The sequence below is a fragment of the Branchiostoma belcheri genome, unplaced genomic scaffold (assembly GCF_001625305.1).
Source record: "Branchiostoma belcheri isolate BF01 breed outbred unplaced genomic scaffold, Haploidv18h27 scaffold146, whole genome shotgun sequence".
Classification (NCBI taxonomy): Eukaryota; Metazoa; Chordata; class Leptocardii; order Amphioxiformes; family Branchiostomatidae; genus Branchiostoma; species Branchiostoma belcheri.
The window spans coordinates 124,698-133,070 of NW_017802891.1; positions in this window are offsets into that span (position 1 = coordinate 124,698).

Here is an 8,373-nt window from a genome sequence, read left to right on the forward strand (position 1 = left end):
CATGATGCAATCCAGCTTGTGTACACGTACTGGGGTCACTAAAGGGTTATAAACATCGGCAAACGTGGACTTCGCTCTAATAATGGTGAACCTGCAGCTCTGATTGGATAAAAAATAACCACGTGACAATGGTCACGCTCTAGTCAGGGGAAATATTACCCTCATTCTTTCCGACATTTTAAACACAGCCGATTGCTATAACTAAATTTTTAGCTAAGTTTACGCCCATTACTTACAAGCATGCGACTTACGCAGTGTTTGGTAGTAGAGAAACAATCTGTTTCAAACTGTTCACCTCAGAAACTAACAATTCAACATCGGTGTGCCTTTTATAGTTGTGGTATAACGTAAGTTACAGCCGTATTATTTATAAAGAGTACATATTTGCAGTGTTACGTTTTTGTTACTCTTACACAGATCAAGGTCTGGCCAGCTCTGTCAAACCAGTTCAATATTGCCGGATCTTTGTTGAAAGGAAAAGGCATTGCTTGTGCATATGTAGTGGCACATTTTTATCGTCTTTGGGTACAGAAAGAACTAACGGTCTCACCTCGGGACTGGCACCAGCGGAAGAGGAAGTCCCCAGGTGTACCCGCGCCCTTTATGTCATGTAGGGGTGTGTGGGAAGGGGGGTTTCCATCATTCTGAACTATTCCATTGGCTGGTAGTGGTAGAAAGTAAACTTATCGTTTTCTTTTCTAGGAACAGATCTCTGAGGCTCCTTGACAAGTTTTCTCCTTTTTTCAACCTTCATTTAACCTTGAAAACGTACAGAAAGTACTCTTCGGCCTGAGATCAAAAAGGGGAGGTAGCATTGCACATGACAAAAGTTCAAGGGGTGGTACCTTTGCGCCTGACAAACGTCTATAACATTAAAACATTGCTGCTGCGCCGCCTAGCGGTCCCCGGCGGACCTGCCTATGGGTCCCAGGAGGGGTAAAGGTCTCCCGCTACAGGCTTCGCTACCAGCCGGCAGACGGGTCGGGCTCGTACCAGGACCTCTCCCCCGCACCAGGAGCGGGAGCCACCTCGGCAACCGTGCAGGGACTGCTCGCCGAAACAGAATACAGCCTCACATTGTCTTGTTTTGACGAGGACGACCAGCCAAATGGGGAGATCAGTGGCACATATACCACAGGTGGATAATGTGAAAGGACTGAGAGAATGAACGCTGAGCCAACCATGGCTTTGTGCTACATTAATTACATTACGTAATGTTGTATAATTGGTCAATTCTACTAGGTAAGCCAGCCTCTAGATCACTCGGTTTTGACCTATTCTGGGACCTGCTACCAGAACTCGCAGTTCATGTTCGAAAACCCGCCGCGCCAGAGTAAGTCTTCTGCTGACTGTATGCTGCCGGTATTTGTCAGTGATGTAAAAGAAATATGTTTAAAAGGAACTTTGAATTTAACTACTCCTTTCTTCCATGACTTAAGATTTATATTAGTCAAGTAATTGAAAATCCTTTTGGATTCAGGATTACCTTCACCACAAGCGAACACGGAAACACACAAGGGGCTGGTTTACTGTTATCGTGAACGTAGTGTGTGACCAGGACAGTATGAGTCTGTCCATCCCCCGTGCGGCGCTGCCGGCTGTGAATGTGGAGGATCTGCACCTGCTGGACCCGGACTGTGGAGCTACTGAGGACGAAGACGAAGATGTCTTTAAGTTGGAGACACACCTGCAGGAGTGCGGAACCCGGCAGGAGGTAGGACAGAAAACCCCAGTTCCTCCTAACCCAGAGGATGTAGGTAAAGAAACATACTTTGAGTTTTGCCATTTTGTGATCTACTGTAAAGCTAGAATGACAGAAATTTGATTTACCATATCCCGCACCATAAATTCCCCTGGCACCCTCCCGCACACACAGCCCTGTCGAATAATAATTAGAATGCCTCCCCTTTTTAAGAATGAAATCTTCTATTAACCACACATTATGTTCTGTTCCAGGTAAAATACATTTCCACACAAACAAATCACTTTTTCACAATCACTATGACAAACATTGGATCCTATAGAATTAACAACTTCAATTTTTAAGAACATACAAAATATTTCCACACAAAATATAGTACTTATCTGATCACCCCTGTTCAAAATTGCATTTAAAACTAGTTTATTTTATATTATATCATGTAAATACATGTGTACCCATGCATGTGTATACGGCTACAACTGCACCGGTCATTATGACAAACTTTTACAGAGGACCTCCATCATCATAGGTAACAATGTCAACAAAAGGTAAGTGACTTAATTTACCACACCACTACGTGTATCTGCAGCTAATTAGGTTAAATGATTTAAAGGTATGGTTATTATAGCAAGCTATACAAAAATATAGATTACTTAGTATGTGACATGTTGCTATCGATTTACAACCCAAGACACCCCTTATTCCTGGCCAATATTTAAAACAAGGTTATGAAACATGGTAATTGCTCCTGTCATAAGTACATGTATGTGGCACCATGCCCAGATGTTCTTTTAGCAGATAAAGACATCCAATCCACATGCCCAAATATGACCACACAAATATGGTAACACACCGCTATAGTACATTATCTATAACACAGTAAAAAAACAACAAGTAAAACTATTCTAAAAGCCTGTGCCAAGAAAATTTAAAAAAATCCTGGGGGATTCTGTCCACTCCATGCCAAATTTTAGGTCATTTGGCCAACAAATGGCAGGGGAAGAAGAAGAAGACGAAACATGATCATGAGGAAAACATTGTCTTCATCAATGGAAAATTGCTTAAAAGTGTCATATATCTGTGTTGTTTTCAGCCACGTTCTGTGCTTTATGCATCGTTGCATTGTTGTGTCTCTTGCATTTCCTAAGACCTCAGGAGACGACAAATTCCTCTTCTCCAACATCATTGCCAACGGCGCTGTGCGTGGCCAGCCGGTAAACCTGCCCTTCCAGTGCGAGTTCCTCCGTCAGCACGTAGTTTCCCAGGGCAACGACATCATGTATAACATCCCCTCTCCTCGGTAAGATCATGCATGTGGCAGACCGGAGGGAGGGGGGTCTTAACGTATAGCGTCATAGTTTCGTATACGTAGCACCGTAACATTTTGCAGTTCTTTAGATACATGACTACTTAGTGAAGTGGCAATTTCCCCTTATCCAACATGGTTTTTGTTCATGATGGCTTAATTGTGCTTAAATGCTTCTTGGCCGGGCTGAAATAAGCGGACATACTTTGTCAGGAGACTGTCCTTTACCTCACATGTCCTAAAGGGACGAACAAACTGTGCAATTTAACCAAAATGTAAGGGATATTATAATAGGAGAACAAAACGTAAAATATATTGGAGAGTGAGAAAGATCATGTTGCAATGGGTACATAGATATAATATCCTAGGTTGTGATATAGACGTTTTTGTTACCACTCAAGTCACTGTGTTTGTGAACTGTCCCTGATTTTCTACAGTAGACCAATGGGTACATAGCCTGCAGGTGTTACTACTCGGTGACCTCCAAAACAACCTTTCCCTTCATATCATTGCATAGACAATCTATAATCTAAGTTGAGTTTTAAGTTCTGTAGAAGACAAACATACGAAGTCTAATGATACCATTCAAATCATTTATAAGTTAACAAATAACCCCCAATAAATTCCAAAGGGTCCTGTGTTAAATAAAAGTTATGCGCAAATATGATAAACTTCAACGCCGTAGAGTCATAAAGGCAATGCCTGTGCCGGATTAAAGCCGTCTTTTAATTAACCTTTATATAGAGGAATGCTCTCATTAACTATTATAATAGCTGATGCTTTAAATGATGATTTGTTGTCAATTTTCAGGTTTTATTTTGCATTGATATTCTAGAATTGTTTCCAAGGTCAGTGACTTGTGAGGGACGACCTTCGATTTAATCGCCTCCCCCTTTTGTACACCTTGCACGGTGAGAGAGGGCAGAAAAGGTCGTGTGAACGATTAAAATATCCTAAACATCAAGAAAACAGCCATTAATATTAAGTCTGTCAAAATTGAGTACGTGGGAAACATTAAACTAGCATATTTGATTAGTCTAAAACCACTTTAGGCTGAGAACTTTTAACAGGGAGCGCGGCACGCTTTAAAATATAAAAAAAACACATTACACCTATGGAGCTACGGATAGGTCGCAACTTTTTCTTCATACTTCATTGCAGGTAGGCAGGTATTGCCACAATGCATCTCTAAAATAACTGATGGAAGTTGCATTTTTTAGGTCTTTCCTAACACAGCATTTTCCGTAGTATTATAGACGTAAGCCTGCTTATTGCAGTTAAACTGCTTGCTTCCCCAAACTTCGCACACACACACACACACACACACACACTCACACACACACACACACACACACACACACACTCGCACACACACACACACACACACACAAACAAACACGCACACAGATATATACATACACAGGCAAAGATACATACACAGTCACACAGTGCTACGTTGAACGATACCTTCCTTTACTATAATGACATAGTTCATTACTATAAAGTATATTGGATGTTACAACAATTATTTCATTACAAACATTTTCCTTGTCGGCCAATTAGCTCGTGTCGAGCTTATAGCTTAATTATAGCTGTGTCAATTTCAGCTAATGATTGCTAACGCAAAATGCTTACAAAATGGAACTGAACTGCATAGGACTAGGATGGATAAAAAGAAGCAAGAAAGGAGTTTATTATTTTATCGTGATTTGCAATAAACATATTATCATTATCACAAAGGTGAACAACCGTTCTATCAGGAATTTACACGGCTCAGGATTTTTCAAGAAGGAAACCAAGTTGGCGTTTTGTGCAGTATCACGCCACGACAATGGACCAATCACAATCGTTGATTTGAATGTCGTCTACGCCAAGCTTAAAATAGCATAGTATATATAACCGAGAGTAAAGGGAGCTTACACAAACCGACTTTACTTCACCAACAACACAGAACCAGTAAGTATCTGTCTTTCTTTCTATTTTATTACATCTGCAATGTTTTAACTAACAACTAACTAGTTCTAGCCAACGAAATATAAAACCTTTTGGCACCTTACTTTACTATAATTGTCGAAAGTTCCAACGACAACTTTTTGTGAGATTCGAAACTTTTTGGGGTGACCCGATCAAGAATTCTTGGTGTGACCGCTAAATTTAAAACTCGGAGTTTTTTTACCAGTCTGTTTTCTTGAAGTTTTATTACAACTAAGGCTGCCTCACATTTATAGAACTCTGTTGTGGAAATTTTAACTGTTTTTTCGCACCGTACTGTGTAAGGGATTGTATTTTCCCTGCCCCACCGCAAAGCTTGTCCTTCCGTACATGCTTCTTATCACATTTAAAACCTCTTTGTCAAAGATTAAGACCTGTTTTATGAGAACTTGTTTGTTCATTTTTGTCGTGAAGTTTTTGAATAAGCTTTATTTTGAAAGCACGGTAACAACTGCTACGTAGTCAGAGCCAAAAAAAAAAGGTTCAAGCTGATTTTAGATCACATTTTGCACCGAGTTCTCGGTTCATACTTTATTATAACCTTACAACGTTTGGCAAGTTGAAAGGTTAGTTAATTAGACAATACAAAATAATACAAAATATCGTAACTGTTATTCATTGCTTTTTCTGCTTTGCTATGGCCCGGTAGGCTACATTGCCATATTTGACTGGGTAGCATGTCATGTCCACTTGTTGAAAAGTTTACATAACGTCACCCTTATACTTTTTTCTAAAGAATGTACGTACATGAGCCGTATTGCAGAGGTTTATCACATTTGTGCAAAAAAGTGCGACAGTTTTGCCTCCCTGAATGTGGATCTGTGGAACCACCCGGGGATCAGAGCGGGTAATTAGCTACCGGGTCTCCGGTCCCTCTCTGCGCCTGGCCTCAATCTGTCTCCACGCGATCAGGGGCAAGTCGCACAATCAGTTCGTCCTTCACAAGTCATTGACAAGCTATCTTCTCATTTCTACTGCCTCTCCATGCCGCGTACACTCAAGAAAATGCGCCGTTGTGCCGGCTGCGGTGACCCTCTGTCACAAGGCAGGTCAGGACGGGAAAGGTCTCGGCCATGCAGACTCCTCGGCCTCCCCCTCTGCTTTGCTCACTATGGCGGACCTCCAGAAAAGGAAAGACGAACTGGAGGCAGCCATCCAAGAGGCTGAGCTCCGACGAAAGGTGGAATCAATCAAGAAGTTGCAAAAGCTACTGTCCCCCTCGGCTATCCCCCCCTCCTCGGGAGGTACGGGCGCTCTGCTTCCCCGGCCGGGCAGCTGGTCCGCCTGCCTCCGGGACGACGGCACCCCACGGCTTCCCCACACGGTCCCGGCACGGCTGCCCCGCCGAAGACTGACGCGGGGCAACATGGATCAGCAGTAACAACTGGGCCCTGGAGACGTCAGCATGGACACCCTTCATCGGGATGCTGGGCTTCTCGCCAAGGCGAACCAATAGTTTCCAGACCTCGAATTCAACGAACGAACGAACGAACGGACGGCGTCCGCCAAGTTTACATGTAAGACGAAGTCCTCCACGCTCTCCCCGGATCACTCTGTGTTCGGTTGAGACTCGGCGGACGCCAAAGAAAATAAGACGACCTCTCGGCAGAAGAGTTTCTAAGCGGGTGCATGGGGCTGCTTCTCTCTCCAGCCTTGCCATCCTGGGAGGCCAGGGGCCGTTTAGCCCTGCTGCAGTACACGTGCCACCGGCTGGCCCGGTATCGCTGGCCTGTTGTCAGGGCGTTTAACCCCCGGCCGTCACCCGTGCCCTGCGTGTCCCCACGTTGTGGAATACGGACTGGAAAGACATCAAGGAGTACTTCGATGGGGATGCCAGCAAGCTAAAGAACACCATCGCCGTGGTGACTTCCCTCCAGTTGACGACCGACGCGCGCGTTTTCAGAAGAGCTAGTGCACGTCGACTGCGTCCCGTTTCGAACATTATTGCGGTCACTGTTTCGCGCAGAAAAAGGACAATGGTTCCGCCATCCGGACGTAACCTGCCGCGCGCCGCAAGAAGTTCGGAGACAAGAAGACGAAGGATGACAAACAAACCTCAGAGTGATTAAATCCCACATGAACTGTAAGTAGACCAGGACATGCCGTAGCACATTTCGATGTTAGAAATAGTACAACCAGCACAGGTCAGAACACTGTTCCTTTTTTTTTACACAGACGACAACGTCTCGTCCGATATTTTGATTCATTCGAAACTACGCAGATAGAAGCGTGCAGATAATTGCCCTGTTGTGGATTACGACGGCACGCTTTAGACTTTTGGAAGTTCACGGGGAAAGCCTGAGATTTGAAACAAACGTAATGAAGAGTCTGCGTAATTACATTTCCGTGGAAACCTAGATGGCTTTTTGTGAGACCTTCTGTTTAGATTATAGGCTTCAAACATAAACGCGCAATGTATTCTAACTGTACATGTCTAACATATGTTATATTTTTACACGTTTAAGCATGAAGATTGGTGGCTGATGACAGTTTAATTTTTCCCACGGTCACAAGCGCGACGCGATGTTGGTGGCTGTAATTATACCTGCCCATTGTCCATGATCTAATTTTGACAGGTTTAATATTGATGGTTGTATCCTCTATTGTTGGGTAGGATACTTTTCCATCGTTCACACGACCTTTTCTGCCCTCTCCCATTGTGCAAGGTGCATGTTCTAACTAACGGAATTGATATATGTCAACCCCGATTCACCACAGACTTCCAGTGCGTTGGATCTCCCTCCGGCTTTTGGGCGATTCGACTCGCATTGGGTTACGGTGGCCAAATCTGGGCTGCAAAGTTTCAACATTTTCTAGAACCCGAACTGTGTTCGATCGTGTTTGACCTGGCCAATTCCCAACACCTCATTTACTGCTTAAAATGACTGCTACGGTTGTCACGAGAACCGTGTTTTAAGGATTTTTTTTAATTGACTCAATTTTGAACTATGGGTAATTCAGTGCGAAAAGTGTGAAAACATGCTGATTTTAACAGTATGTCGAAAAAAACTAGCTTAAACAGAAACAAAAACATAAATCCTAACGTAGATTCTTTTGGTTTTATTTCTAGTGGTCGAAAAAAATTCGACGATTTTTAACAATATACGCAGCCAATCTTAAACGACGTTTGACTAAAAAACATGACTTTGGCTGACTCTGACTGGCGCCCCGACACCTGGCAAAATTGTCATCAAACGAATAATCAATTGACACATATTGTTCTTTGGCGGGAAAAAGATATTTAATGTCCGCATAAAGTTTAGACAAATGGGTACAAGCAGATGTAGTAATTAATAATACATGGTTCGCCACGTTCGGTACCACGCCTATATACGGTTTTTTAAAGGAGTTTAGCGTAAAAATTGCATGCCAT